Here is a 16,282-nt window from a genome sequence, read left to right as displayed (position 1 = left end):
GGGTGTGTGTGTTTGTCCTTAGGATAATTTAGGTTAAGTAGTGTGTAAGCTTTGGGACTGATGACCTCAGCAGTTAAATCCCATAAGATTACACACACATTTTTTGATAGTGATCACGCGCCCCAAATTGAAGCAAAAAGGCCCAAAATATTGAGATCTGGTGACTGTGGTGGCAAGAGGAAATGCGACAATTCATGCTCCTCCTTGTAAAACCGATCATGGACTATGCGAGCTGTGTGAACAGGAGTCCTGTCGTCTTGGAACACAGCATCATCATTGGGAATCAAACATTGTACCACGGGATGGACATGATAAGTCAAAACGGTCACATTATCCTTGGCAGCAACGCGATCTTGCAGGGTAACCACTGGGCCCCGTGGAATACACTGATATGGCTGCCCAAATGATCACCGAACCCCCACCATATTTCACCCTTGGGTCGTAAGTTCGCCCAGAAGTTGGAAACAGTTTGAAACAAGGCTCGTCAGCCTGAATGACATTCTTCACTGCTTCTCAGTCCAGATTTTATGGTTTAGGCTCCACGTTTTCATTTTATGGGAATTTGTATAACTTATGAGTGGTTTTGGAATTGCACTTCCCTGATGGAGCCTCCTTCGTGTAGTTTTGATGCTGGTGGCAGGGTTCGCGAGTGCGACATTCAGTTCTGCAGTGACTTTCGCCGTTGTCTTCTTATTTTTCGTCACAATCCTCTCCAATGGCCATTGATTATGATAACTCAATATACACTTTCGTCCGTGTTGTGACTTATGTCCGCAGCTCGTGGTCGTGCGGTAGCGTTCTCGCTTCCCGCGCCCGGGTTCGATTCCCGGCGAGATCAGGGATTTTCTCTGTCTCGTGATGACTGGGTGTTGTGTGATGTCCTTAGGTTAGTTAGGTTTAAGTAGTTCTAGGGGACTGATGACAATAGATGGTAAGTCCCATAGTGCTCAGAGCCATATGAACCATTTGAACTGTTGGTTGGTTGTTTGATTTGGGGGAAGGGGACCAAACAGCGAGGACAAAGGTTCCGTCGGATTAGGGAAGAATGGGGAAGGAAATCGGCCGCGCCCTTTCAAAGGAACCGTCCCAGCATTTGCCTGAAGTGATTAAGGGAAAGCACGAAAAACCTGGATGCGGGTTTGAACCGTCGTCCTCCAGAATGCGAGTCCAGTGTGCTAACCACTGCGCCACGTCGCTCGGCAAACACTGTTCTGACCACGAATGACACTAGTAGCTAAAACGGGTCGTGGTGTTAAAAAATAAAATATCAAATGACACAGTAGTTGTTTACCGTTACAACCATATTATGTGGTAAATAACATGTGCAAGCAATGAGGCTGAGTGATTTTTATCCAGAGCTCAGTTTTGTTTATGGATTATCCAGCTCAGTACTGCAGTGGCGAGCTTCCTACAGTTTATACTCTCTGCCATTAATGTAGGTATAGATATACACTACGTGATAAAAGGATCCGGATACCTGGCTGAAAACGACTTACAAGTTTATTGCACCCTGCATCGGTAATGCTGGAATTCAATATGGTCTTGGCCCACTCTCGCAAGTATACGTTCAATCAGGTGCTGCAAGGTATCTTGGGGAATGGCAGCCCATTCTTCACCGAGTGCTGCATTGAGGAGAGCTATCGGTGTCAGTCGGTGAGGCCTGACACGAAGTCGGCGTTTCAGAACATCGCAAAGGTCAGGATTCTGTGCAGGCCAGTCCATTACAGGGATGTTATTGCCGTGTAACCACTCCGCCACAGGCCGTGCATTATGAACAGGTGCTCGATCGTGTTGAAAGATGCAATTGCAAACCTCGAATTGCTCTTCTTCAACAGTGGGAAGCAAGAAGATGCTTAAAATATCAGTGTACGACTGTGCTGTGATAGTGCCATGCAAAACAACAAGGGGTGCAAGCCTCCTCGATGAGTAACACGACAACACCATAATACCACCGCCTCCGACTTAAACTGTTGGCATCACACACCCGCCGCGCGGGATTAGCCGAGTGGTCTTAGGCGCTGCAGTCATGTACTGTGCGGCTGATCCCGGCGGAGGTTCGAGTCTTCCCTCGGGCATGGGTGTGTGTGTTTGTCCTTAGGATAATTTAGGTTAAATAGTGTGTAAGCTTAGGGACTGATGACCTTAGCAGTAAAGTCCCATAAGATTTCACACACATTTTGAACTACACACGCTCGCAGATGATGTTCACCGGGCATTCGCCATACCTACACCCTGCCATCGGATCACCACATTGTGTACAGTGGTTCGTCATTCCACACAACGTTTTCCCACTGTTCAGTCGTCCAATGTTAACGCTCCTTACACCATGCGAGGTGTAGTATGGCATTTACCGGTGTGATGTGTGGCTTATGAGCAGACGCTAGACTATAAAATCCAAGTTTTCTCACTTTCCGCCTAACTGTCATAGTGCTTGCAGTGGATCCTGATTCAGTTTGGAAATCTTGTGTGGTGGTCTGGATAGATGTCTGTCTATTACACATTACGACCCTCTTCAACAGTCGGCGGTCTCTGTCAATCAACAGACGAGGTCGGCCTGTACGCTTTGGTGCTGTACGTGTCCCTTCACTTTTTCACATCACTATCACATCGGAAACCTAGGGATGTTTAGGAGTGTGGAAATCTCGCGTACAGACGTACGACACAAGTGACACCCAATCACCTGAGCACGTTCGAAGTCCGTGAGTTCCACGGAGCGCCCCATTCTGCTCTCTCACGTCTAATGACTACTGAGGTCGTTGCATGGAGAACCTGGGAGTAGGTGACAGCACAATGCACCTAATATGAAAAACGTATGTTTTTGGGGGTGTCGGGATGCTTTTGATCCCATAGTGTAGGTGCAGATGTTATCTGGTTAGCCCTCTTGCAACAGCGACGTGTTCACGCTGGAGTGTACTGCTACTTACGTTCCACGACTGGTTATCGAAGATGGATCATTAATCGTTACAGGAAGTTGCAGACTTGAATTTAATGAATTATGCAGCAGCGTGTTGAACTCGGGAAACCAAACAAAAATACAGAGATAGTTTCGTTAAGAGTCATTTATCGCCGTTGACAGAAACTTACGAGAACATACAGTGTAATTTGAGGAAAGAATGTTGGATCACGTGGAAGAAGACCGGACAATAATCTGTCAAATTGCCCTTACGAAGAATCAATTACACTCCTCCCATAAACCACATGTGCTAGCAATGGGGATAAACAATCAAATGATTCAAATGGCTCTGAGCACTATGGGACTTAACATCTGAAGTCATCAGTCCCCTAGAACTTATAACTACTTAAACCTAACTAACCTAAGGACATCACACACATCCATGCTCGAGGCAGAATTCGAACCTGCGACTGTAGCGGTCGCGCGGTTCCCGACTGTAGCGCCTAGAACCGCTCGGCCACCCTGACCGGCAACAATTTTGTACCCAAAGTTCTCTTACGGCCATGGATCATGCGGTGCATTAGTAATGTAGGCCCTATACATTGAGGCAGGAGTTCGACACTTTCAACAGCTGCTATGAGCTTAATTTGTTGCTGTAAGGTGTAAGTTATTTTTGTTAATAAGAAACTGAATTTTCTTTTCCACAAGTTACTTCCTTATCTCAAAGTACATATTTTATATCTCGCCGAGAACGTTCAAAAGGCAAATTGATCTATAGGATTTGGGTATCACTGGATGTTCATCTTCCCGTTTACTAATTATTACTACTTCAGTGTTTTTCCTTGCAATAGACACTCGTTGTACAGTTTGCGCAAATAGCTATCTAACTGGTCACATACGGCCTGTTTGACTTCGGCAGGGATCCAGTCCAGTCCTGGAGACCTTTTCTTTTTCAGTCTTAAAATTATTTTCCTGGTTTCTTCTTGTGCGAAGGGGTACACAAGTTTATTGTTTGTGTAGTCTTCCCATAACATTTTACATAAAGTATGTCGATCATCTGTCTTGCCCTCTTCTCCATTGTCAGGAAGTAGTTTTTCCATTAGCAGAGCAGCTGATTGTTCCCAACTTTCTGTTGCCGTCCCATCATTCCTTTTCAGCTAGGGTAAGACAGTTGGTTACCGTGTTTTCTCGCAGACTACTTTATACGGTACATCCCAGGGATCGCCTTATAAGTTGGCCTCCACGAATTGCTTCCATTGTTTCATTTTTGTTTTACATCATCTTCCTTAAAAAGTTGTTTACCATACCTGTATCTATGCAACCTTCGGACTCTCTCTTCTTGGGTCATGTTACTCTGGTATAGCTTCCTGGCTCTTCTTGTTAGACCTCTTAATTTCTGCAGCGCCTCTGTGCAGATACAAGTGCTCCTTTAGAATGAGCTCTGCTGACAGGTATCGATGCCTCCATTGCTCTATGTAAAGCCACTGTCATTTCTTGCGCCGTAACATTTAGATTATCATCCAGCGAGGGACACTCTTCGTAGTTTTCCCAGTTAGCCTCCTTGCCATTCCACTCTCAACCTTCCAGCTTTTCACACGGCACGCCACTACCCTATTGTCTAAACTGACGCCAATATTTAACGTTTATCCGACCCTTACTTCGTAGACTGGTAGATTGCGAAGTGCATTCAATAGCAGTAGCTTGAGTTCCAGATTGGCTTCTTCTGGTTGTCTTTCACGGTCATCAGTCAGGCGGCTATGCCACGATACCGACCTTACATTTGCATCACTGGAGTACACAAGAGGCCCTGTCTCCACGTAAGCGCACACCATAATTCCTCTACCACGCAAACATTTGGGGTTACACTTGGTCTTGTATGAGACGTTCCCGGGGAGTGGGGGGTCCACTGGGGGCCGAACCGCACTATAACCTGGGTTCGGAGTGGGGCGGCGGTGGGGTGAGTGGACCGCTGTATCCTGTTGTGGCGTTGTGAACCACTGAGGGCTACGGCGGGACGAAACCTCTCCGTCCTTTCTAGGTGCCCCGTTCAATACACACACACACACACACACACACACACACACAGAGGCCTAGTTTGTCCTAGGTGACTAATATCCTTTAGTTTGGCAGATATTCGTCCATCTCATCACTAAATTGAAAATACGTGGAGACCAAGATGCAGATTTCCCTTCTGGTTGATTTACAAACAGATTACGTGTTCTGAACAGAGCTGTGATGATTTTGTCACTGTTATGGCCTTGTTAAATACACTACTGGCCATTAAAATTGCTACACCACGAAGATGACGTGCTACAGACGCGAAATTTAACCGACAGGAAGAACATGCTGAGATATGTAAATGATTAGGTTTTCAGAGCATTCACACAAGGTTGGCGCCGGTGAAGACACCTACAACGTGCTGACATGAGGAAAGTTTCCAATCGATTTCTCATACACAAACAGCAGTTGGCCGGCGTTGCCTGGTGAAACGTTGTTGTGATGCCTCGTGTAAGGAAGAGAAATGCGTACCACCACGTTTCCGACTTTGACAAAGGTTGGATTGTAGCCTATCGCGATTGCGGTTTATAGTATCGCGACACTGCAGCTCGCGTTGGTCGCGATCCAATGACTGTTAGCAGAATATGGAATCGGTGGGTTCAGGAGGGTAATACGGTACGCCGTGCTGGATTCCAACGGCCTCGTATTACTAGCAGTCGAGATGACAGGCATCTTATCCGCATGGCCGTAACGGATCGTGCAGCCACGTCTCGATCCCTGAGTCAACAGATGGGGGCGTTTGCAAGACAACCACCATCTGCACGAACAGTTCGAAGACGTTTGCAGCAGCATGGACTATCAGCTCGGAGACCATGGCTGCGGATACCCTTGACGCTGCATCACAGACAGGAGCGCCTGCGATGGTGTACTCAACGAACGACGAATCTGGGTGCACGAATGGCAAAACGTCATTTTTTCGGATGAATCCAGGTTCTGTTTATAGCATGATGATGGCCGCATCCGTGTTTAGCGACATTGCGGTGAACGCACATTGGAAGCGTGTATTCGTCATCGCCATACTGGCGTATCACCTGGCGTGATGGTATGGGGTGCCATTGGTTACACGTCTCGGTCACCTCTTGTTCGCATTGACGGCACTTTGAACAGTGGACGTTACATTTCAGATGTGTTACGACCCGTTGCTCTACCCTTCATTCGATCCCTGCGAAACCCTAAATTTCAGTAGGATAATGCACAACCGCATGTTGAAGGTCCTGTACGGGCCTTTCTGGATACAGAAAATGTTCGACTGCTGCCCTGGCCAGCACATTCTCCAGATCTCTCACCAACTGAAAACGTCTGGTCAATGGTGGCCGAGCAACTGGCTCGTCACAATACGCCAGTCATTACTCTTGATGAACTGTGGTATCGTGTTGAAGCTGCATGGGCAGCTGTACCTGTACACGCCGTCCAAGCTCTGTACTCAAGACAAATGGCATTAATGGAACTAGAGTACCATAAGGCTGTTTAGCCAACAGTCCTGTAGTCTCAGAGATACTCCATGTCTTCCAAGTCAGAATGTTAGCATCAGGAAAAGCTTCAAGGCCACCATAATCTGCTTGATTACCCCATACAACAGCAAGTGTCAGCCAAGTACTACCTCCAAACACTGCTTGTACATCACAGGTAAAGTTGAGATGGAGTCCATTAAAAACATTTGGACCTCCAATCAATTGCTGTTTATTAAATTGACCAGCAAGGTCAATATCAATTGCTTTCAAACTGCGATAGACAGGTGCACTGCACCGCCAGCGACGACGCCATGCACGTAGCAGAGGCATTGCTGTGGCAATTCATTATCTTTTACATGTCACTTTGCGTAGCAGTTTTCAGAATTATTAAACTACTGATTGCTTAATCTTCCTGATACAAATTTTATATTTGCTGGAGTTTATTAATCTCGTTAGTTTTTGTTGCACTTCTTTTGCCTCTTACTCTGTTCTTCACTTTATTAGCGAAGTATTTTGTTACATTTTTTGCACTGCTGCGATTTTAGCTGCAGGCGCTGTTTTGGTTACATCTCTGCTTGGTGGCATCGTCAGCAACGCGCTTGCATATGTTTTCGCTGGTTTTTATGAATTTTCTCTATAACCTTCATTTTTTTGTAGTTGTTCCAACCTATCAATTAATAACGCCTGCTCTATCGCCCACAGCGTATCTTCTTTAATAACACTTCCATTTCGTTTGCTCTTGCCTCGGTCATCTTTTGCCCAGACAGTTCATTTTCAGTAAATGTAATCAAGTCTTCATACTGACACTGTATACAAACTGCTTCTCTAATTGTAGCACTTTTCCCTTCGTCATTGTCGTTTGAATTAGCTACGTCAGTCGCCACTGTTCCTTTCCGGGTAGCTATCCTGACTACATCTCTTTGCCCATTTCATTATCTCTGTATGCAGCAGGAGATAACAGCAGCGTGGACACAGCGAAAATTAACAAAAAATGGATTATTAGCATTGATGTGGCCAACAGAGACTATAGACGTAAACTGTGTGAAGCATGTTCGTCTCCGCATGTGGTTTTCTACGTATTGTATGAAGAATTTGGACAACGAGAAATTCTCATTGTTAACTGCTGCTTTGCCTGCACCCCTACAAAAGAAACTCAGTGTGTGGGAATTAGAAATTATATATTAAGTATGGATCTCTCACTGATGATCTGTCTTTCACTCTTTGCAGTATATATACTTGGAAATTCCCAGCACCAAGGCCACAGATAAAAAGAAAAACGATATCGCATTGCCTGTGTTATTCCGAATTACCATGCAATGTTTCTTCTGACATGCATGCATCTCTGAAGGAACAAGAACTGCGCCGACTACAGATGTTTTGAAATACTTGAAGCATATTAACAGTTGGAATATGGACAACCATCAGCTGTATAATGGAATGACGACAATGAAAACTTGTGCCGGACTGGTCTCGAACCCGGATTTCCCGCTTATCACGATAGGTAGACACACAGAAGCTGATTGTTGTTCATATTCACAACTGCGAACACGTTTAAGATAAAAAAAAATACATAGTTCCGGATGAATAAAGTTATTTATGTTCATGTGACATAGAGATAGGGGTTCAGTGGAATAAAAATAAATAATTTACGAAAACCTTATACACACTAAAATATGTCGATGTTTTCGTTTTCTTTTTTATTCTGAAATTTTCAGTTCAGTGGACCCAAGTGATCACCATTGTTGTTTTCCTTCTTTGAGTGCCATGAAATCACAAACTGTAAGGGAAAAAAACAGATTTGTTTCTCTTATTGTTAGTAAAGCGTCTTACAAAAAAAAATGGTTTAAATAGCTCTGAGCACTATGGAAATTAATTTCTGACGTAATCAGTCCCTTAGAACTTAGAACTACTTAAACCTAACTAACCTAAGGACATCACACACATCCATGCCCGAGGCAGGATTCGAACCTCCGACCGTAGCAGTCTCGCCGTTCCGGACTGAAGCGCCTAGAACCGCTCGGCCATTCTGGCCGGAAACGTCATACAATAATGGTTCACTGTCTTATACAAGATTTAACCGAAATTTTTCGGGGCTATGGAAGAAGTATAGATGGACGTGTATTTTGTTCTCGATAAAGTCAAACGTCTCGCAAACTATCTTTTCAGTGTTTTTCAGTGTCAAGTATGCAGTTGGTCATGAAGCTCAACTTCTCCAAGCGACATATGGAACACTCTAAAAAGTGTCAAATGACTTCATTGCTTGAGAAACTGTAGAGAGATTGCCACTTTACTGAGACCGAGCGAAGTGGTGCTGTGGTTAGCACAGTGGACTCACATTTGGGAGGACGACGGTTCAGATCTTCGTCCGGTCACTCAGACTTAGGTTTTCCGTGATTTCCCTAAATCGGTCCACATAGATGTTAGTATAGTTTCTTTGAAAAGTGAACAAGTGCACGGTCAATTTCCTTTCCCAATAATAATATGCGCTTCCCCTAATGATCGTGCTGACGACGAGACGTTAAACTCTAATCTTCCTTCCTTCCTATAATTCACTTAGCCTTTTGTCTGTATATCTCTTCAATCTGTTTTCTTTTTGGTATGATACGAGTCATGTTTTTGAATTTCCTTTCATGTTTAAATGTTCGATGGTTACCGGTTGTCGTTTCTTTATTAATGCCAGTGTCGAAACAAGAACGGTAGTGTTATTAGTTTGGAAAATAATTTACAACCTGATGCTATGAACTCTTTAGTATTTTTATTATCATGTATACATTTGTGTTTTTGTATTTATTTTTTATGTGATAAACAATTTTTGTGATTATAGAAACAGTTATCTGCTTCTTGTTTACACGCACAAAAGGTTTGTTTTTATGTATGTTATTTGTTATTATGTTTTCTCTTTTTGTCCTTCATGGGTTTTTCACTGTTGTAAATTTCTTTGACGGCCCCAAAACATTACTGACTCGCTGGTCTGTAAGATTAATTTGGAACATGTTTTCTATTAACTCATGCATTTATATTACATATGAGTTGCACATAAGAATTCCACCTGTGCATTCTGTCTGATTGTGGAATGATTCGATTACTTTCATTTGTTTCTTCGTGATACATCAAAGCAAGGTTTGTTGGTATTTTTCCATAACTTTTGTGTTAGAAATACCTCCAATCAATTTGTATCTTGGCCTGATGGAAAAAAATACCCCCTTCCATTCTTTTTATTGTTGTCGCTTCCATCTGTGAAATTTTGCACAAATGCAAGCGCAAATAAAAAGTGCTTCCTAACTTATCAGAAGTTAAGATTGTATGGCAAATTAAATTAAAATGTGTTGTGGTACATTTGGAATAAGTAAATCAATGTACAACGAGAGTTACGGGTCATAATTTCATGACTCTTGCCATGTCTTCGACAATAAATTGATAAGTAACGACAGGGCGCTGTATGATGTGTTTTGGTGCGAGGCCTGATTTCAGCAGGTCAGTCATAAACGTCTCTCATAAATCCTTCGACAAGGCAGCCATAAAATCATCGTCCGCCAATATTTCTTTCTCGATACCTACTGATTCCCTCGACCATATGAAGCCAAGGACAGCCGGGATTTCTTCTGCGTTCTTCGTCCGCTTTACAACTGCTATTATTGTGAGGAGATATCAGGACTCGAGACGCTGCGGGGTGCAATAAAAGTCTAGCTCTGGATGCAGCCCATGTTTTCTGTATGAAAAGCTATATCACACCTGGAAGTCGATGGAAACCGCTTAGAGTGGTTTTTTAAATGTCCAGGTGTAATCTAATCAGAGGCCGGAAAGTAAGAAGTTTGGATGGGCAGTAACAACTCCCGTCATTCGCGGAATAACATTACCTCTGACCATTGCCACAAAAAGGACATAAACTGCTTGCTGAGAAGGTACAAAACGTGGGAGACTAAATAGTCAAAAAGGGCTGCGCACACAGGAAGCTATTTGTCTAACGCCACTCATTCGTGGTATGCGAATTCTCTCGTCGCCAATTGGCTTGAGATATCTACATTCACCTTCGCCACTTGACTGTTCTCGCCAGTGCGTTCAGACGCTGAGATGCCACTAACTGACTCACTGCCCAATACGTTTACAACCTCGGTATGATGGACAATATTACCTGTCACCAAAGTGTGGGGAAAGCTCTCCATTTCCACCAGGACCGACGACTCAAAGCCTGAAACCGAGCGAGGTGACCCGTGGTAACCTGGAGGACGATGGTTCATATCCATGAGTAGTCATCTGGATTTAGGATGTCCATGGTTTCCATAAAATGGCAAAGGCAAATGCGAATATGGTACATTTTAAGTGAACATGTTTTTCTTTTCTTTTCTTTTCTTTACTTTTCTTTTCTTTTCTTTTCCCGTCCTTTCCGTTCTAAAACTGGGCCCCGTCTCTAATGACCTTGTCTTCCATGGAACATTCTTTTCTTTCCCAAGTTTGAGGAATAATTACAACGTATATGTCACTGTAGAAAAGTGCATTCAGGGGTTCACTCAGAATAAGTAACATGTAACAAATGTTCCATCGATGCCCAGCGATAATCAGCTGTATTAAGCAACTGATTAATTTCTTTAGATGTTCATGGAAAATACTAATGAACAATACATTCATTTGTTTTAATGTAAGCTCATTGGACAAAATGTTAGTCACCCCTTAAAAACCACACTGGTGGCTCTGGCGCGTTGTAAATGGTGTAGAATAGGTGTCAGGCCTTGATGCGACCTCCATGACTGACGTAACTCATGGCAATGAAGTGGTGTGTATGTGCCAGTCGGGTGAGGTAATCAGTGCAGTAAGATGGGTAGATATAGAAACATGACAAAATGACAGAAAGGAGCTGTGATATTTGGACGTGCCCATGACCACACTGTGAAAAAAGTTGCCCAATTAATTGGTGTCACAAGCGGCACTGTCGAACGTGTCCATAACGAATGATGTACCACTCGTAGCCATGTAATCTGGACTAAGAAGAGTGATCATGTAAAGGTCACAATTGACAGGGAGCGGAACGAGTGTCACGACTTTTCAGTGACGATCGGTTTCAAATTCGAGAGGAATTTCTGATGTCAAAGAATGCAAGTACATCTCAACATGCGAACGTGCGAAGGGAACTGCATGCAATGGATATTTGGAATCAGGGACCTTGAAAAAGGCCATTGCTCACAGCAGCATGCAAAGTAGCATGCCTGGTGCGGGTCAAACAACACAGAAGCTGGGCAGTAACCGACAGGAGGTGTGTAGTGTTGTCCGATAAGTGGCGATTTTATCTGCTTTAAATGATGCAAAGCGCCTAGTGCTTTGATGGCTCAATAAGGTGTTTAACCTGTAGTGTGTGAAGGGTGTTATATGATATTTTGAGGGTATTTCTTGTGCCATGGCCTGGGCGCTCTCAGTAAGATTACCGTGAATGTGGACCAGTGTTTATTTCAATATTTTCCGGAGACGAAATCTTTGTCGCCCTTTCTTCTACATGTTCATCGTGAGTGCGCCGTGGGCATTCCCGTCTTCCAAGATGACAGTAGCCGCAAACACAGGGCTGCACGCATAAGTCCTTGATTTGAGGACCACTTAGAGAGTGTTTATGCTGTAACCTCGATGCCGGCATGGCACGGCGCTGATGAACCAAACCCACTGTATCTTACAGGTCCATTTAACCTACACCATCGCTACTCGCGCCACTGCTGCCTCGCTAGACGATGATATTAGGCTGGTTCATATTTCTCAATGCAACCATCGCCCTATGTGTCCTGAAACTTGAGCCGCGATTGTCTGCGTCAGGGTGACTCCAGCAGTGCCGCATTTGACGCTGCCAACTCTCTATTCGATATGTGAGCAGCTACAGGGTAATTACCCCCAGCGGGCAGCGAGCAATGAGGCTGCAGAGTAAATGCAACGATGCTACCGGCTAGCAGCGAGGTGCAATGGGCTAGCAGTGGGCTGCGATGTGCCATCAGTGGGCATACAGTATAAACGTACTCTTGGACACCCTGTCGCAGCTCTGCTTGCACACGTAATCACTTTAGTCCCATAGAAAACGTCTGTAAGTGTTTGGAACAGCGAGTGAAACGTGACAGTCAAGATCCTTGCAATTTGCTGGCGTTAACATCAGTGAGTGGCTTGTACTGTCAATGACACACCTTAAGAAACTTCCGTGCCCATTTCTGGCCACTATATTAGCTAGAGGAGATATTGTACAGTATTACCGTGACCATTGCTTTGTTCGGTGTTCTTATGCGTTTTCCTATTAGTTGCTTTTGCGTCAAGTAATTTTTTCTTAACTCTATAAAGCTGATCGTTGTGGTTTAACTTTAGTGTTCAGGAGCACAGAAATTCTTCCAACGGACGGGAAGGCAGGAGGGATAGACAAAATTTGACATTCAACAAGCCACAACAACCCCACAGTATCTATTTCCTTGGAACAGGTAATGGTATAACTATAGTTCCTCACCCATGAGATACATTGAAAATGATGGCTGTTGAAGAAAGAGAAAAAAAAATATTAAGTACGTGAGAAGAAACCGGACAAGCGCCAGTAGGAGTCGCGTTCTGAAGGTTCCGTACAAACTTAATTAGTATATAGTTAATAATAATTATGTGAGGCGCAATGGCCTGATGTAAGTCATTTTTGGACGCCACTTCGGTGACTTGCGTGTCCCCAACCTACCCCAATTAGTCAACTGGGGAAAGGGGACCTACAGTTTAAAGTGGAATCTCAAGCACTTGTTGTTTCTAGCGACTCTTCACATCGTTGAGAGGTGAAGGCTAGGTTAAAACGAAGACTGGAAAATGGCTGTAATCCGACCAAGAGTCGATCCAGCGCCATCTCGTTTTTTACAGCCGCACTTTTCATTTGTGTTTTGCTCCTAATTTTATTCGTAATTGTTCTCGGTATTTGGTCTGGGCTGACGTCCCATGACACCCCTTGTTGAAGTTCATCGTTGAATAATTCGCTCAGTGTTTTGTTTTCTACAGATTGTAGCCAGCCTCTGACCTAGCGCGCTCAGTTACCGAGCGGCAACCGCTAGAGCACCAGGCCCGAGGTGTGTGTAAATGGTTCATGGTTCTAAGCACTACAGACTTAACATTTGAGGTCATCCGTCTCCTAGACTTAGAACTACTTAAACCTAACTAACCTAAGGACATCACACACATCCATGCCCGCGGCAGGATTCGTACCTGCGACCGTAGCAGCAGCGCGGTTCCTGACTGAAGCGCCTAGAACCGCTCTGTCACAGCGGCCGGCGAAGATGATTCATCTATAGGTTTTTGATGAGTGACTTTGCGAGTGTCGAAGTATATGATTTACACTGACCAACCAAATCTTTATGATTTGGTTGAATACTTCCTGGTGGTGTTGCGGGCGTGTGACACATTAAGGAAGGAATTTAATCGGAAGGCAAATGCGGAAATCCACTGATATAAGTGGTTTTGATAGAGGACACATTGTTGTTGCTCTGCGTGTGGGAATGAGTATCTTTGAAACGGCGAGCTGGTCATGTAGGCATGTAGGAAACAGACATAAGCCATATAGTCAATAAGCCCAATTAAGGGCCACCAAAGCAATTGCGAAAGCACTTACCCAGTTAAGAGGTATACATGTGTAACTTAAAATAATCTGGCTTAGGTACTATACGTCTTATGCCTATTTACTATTGTGAGAACTTCAAGATCCATCCAGTTTCTATTTTACATAGCTGTAAAATGTCCTCTTTTAATAGAAGTTTGCATATTTTTAATTTTTTATCCTACTACTATGACACGTTTTGTTCGTCAGTATGTGTGTTCTTACTAAATTAAAATTTGCCTGTCATTCATGATGGAAAATTTAGTTCGTAAGCCTTGTGGAGTCGCCGGCTTTTAATTGGCAGTTTTTGAATTGCTCCTACTTTTAATATGCCCTTTTAGTCCGATAGCTACTTGTATTAATTGGTATAGGAGTTTTTGCCAGTGTGGACTTTAAGGTTTAGCTACCTTCCATTTTGTTTAGTTCCATTTTGTTTAGTTCACGCCCTATATTACGTAAGCCTTGTGGAGTCGCCGGCTTTTAATTGGCAGTTTTTGAATTGCTCCTACTTTTAATATGCCCTTTAAGTCCGATAGCTACTTGTATTAATTGGTATAGGAGTTTTTGCCAGTGTGGACTTTAAGGTTTAGCTACCTTCCATTTTGTTTAATAGCGAGATGTTTTGTAATAGGAGTGGCACCGGTGTATGTTCTTTTAATTAATGACTGTGGCACGTTATTCCATGTGGCCATCTACATCGCCACTAAATTAAAATTTTTCATGACATTCATGGAAAGGGGAAAATTTCACTTGCTTTACGGTTTATACATAAGCTTTAAGTTGTCGGCAGCGAATCTGGAGTTTTACTATAGCTCTTTATTGCCTCTGTTCTAATTGTTCCTTTACCACTCATAATGTGCTCTTAACGCTTATTCAAACTGTGAACGGCCGGGCTACTTGGTCCATCGTTGTTCTTCCCGTCAACAGACGGCAGTACTTTTGGCAATCCGATTTACCAGATTGCTTAATGCTTCGTGTACGCATGTCCTGCGCTCGCTGATGGTACACCACGTCCTATACTCGTTCATCTCGGGGTCACAGCACAGAGTGTAAGTGTCCTGCTGTTCATTACACATTTCTTAACCCAGCAGTCGTTCCTAGCGTGCTGTGGCATTTGCTTGGGTTTTACCGCACCTAGTCCGACTGCTGTCTTTTAAAACGTTATATGGCGCTTCTGAAAAATTAGTTTTAGCCTCGGTCTCTTGTTTATTTTCAGCATCACACCTGATGATGAGTATGTAACAGCCCTAAAACGGCCGTTGTTTAAGCATTGAAAAATAAAAAATTAAAAATAAAAATAAAAAATTAAATTTTGATAATAAATAACCAAACAATAAGAAAATATCCAAACCATCTAAACCCAATAAAATTCTAATCGAATTTGAACTAATAAGTAAAAAACTATTGAAGGAATAAATATCGAAACAATAATAATAAAACGATTCATATTCTTTCACCAGATATAAAATCCCCTCTATAATAACACTACAAGTGAAGCGGTACTTTCAACCACTAGTATAATGCTCAGTCGGACACGTTACTCCAGCAGGATTGTATGATACGTATCGGTTTCAGACGCAGTGAGGTATGCAGAAACGTTAAATGGAATCGTTCGCACAGTCTCGCAATTCAGCAAGCGAAATTTGGCTTAATATTATGACGCGTTGTGTTTGTGGGAGGGGTTCTCCAGTGCAACGGCATGTGTGTAGCCAGGATTGCATGAGAAAGAAAGGAAGGAAAGAGGATAAGTATTTAACGCCCTGTCGACACGGAGGTTATTAGAGAAGGATACAGAAACAGATTGGTTAAGTTTGTAGACTAATTCTGGATGGTTGGACTCAGATTTGAACCATCGTCCTCACGAGTTCGAGTCCACTGTGCTAACCACCGCACCAACTTGCTTGGTCAAAGCATGAGGAATTTTTAATTTGTTTATTCACCAATGCTATCGATACAACTATGCCGTGGTAACAGCCATGGTGTGGCCCATGACTCACAGGCGGTGTGTGACGTTCTTGGATTGGAGTACTGTGTGCTGGCACCACAGCTGCGCTTGCGGTCGTGTGTCCTTGCTGACCAAGCAATGTGTCAGCTCATATGGCCCAAGTCCAGGCGGCTGGCATACATCGCATGTGACTGAGTGACGTGAGGCAGAAGCCGTGCAGGTATTCCTAGTTGTACCCAGGACAATCAGAGAATGCTGATGTGTAAGGCAATGGTGGGTACTGAGCGAGCTCGTCACAGCGGGATCCACATGTACCCTGTAACCATCAGGGCTAGCTGTCTGCTTACAGACCTGTA

Source organism: Schistocerca gregaria, chromosome X, assembly GCF_023897955.1.
Source record: "Schistocerca gregaria isolate iqSchGreg1 chromosome X, iqSchGreg1.2, whole genome shotgun sequence".
Classification (NCBI taxonomy): domain Eukaryota; kingdom Metazoa; phylum Arthropoda; class Insecta; order Orthoptera; family Acrididae; genus Schistocerca; species Schistocerca gregaria.
This window is presented reverse-complemented; position numbering follows the sequence as displayed.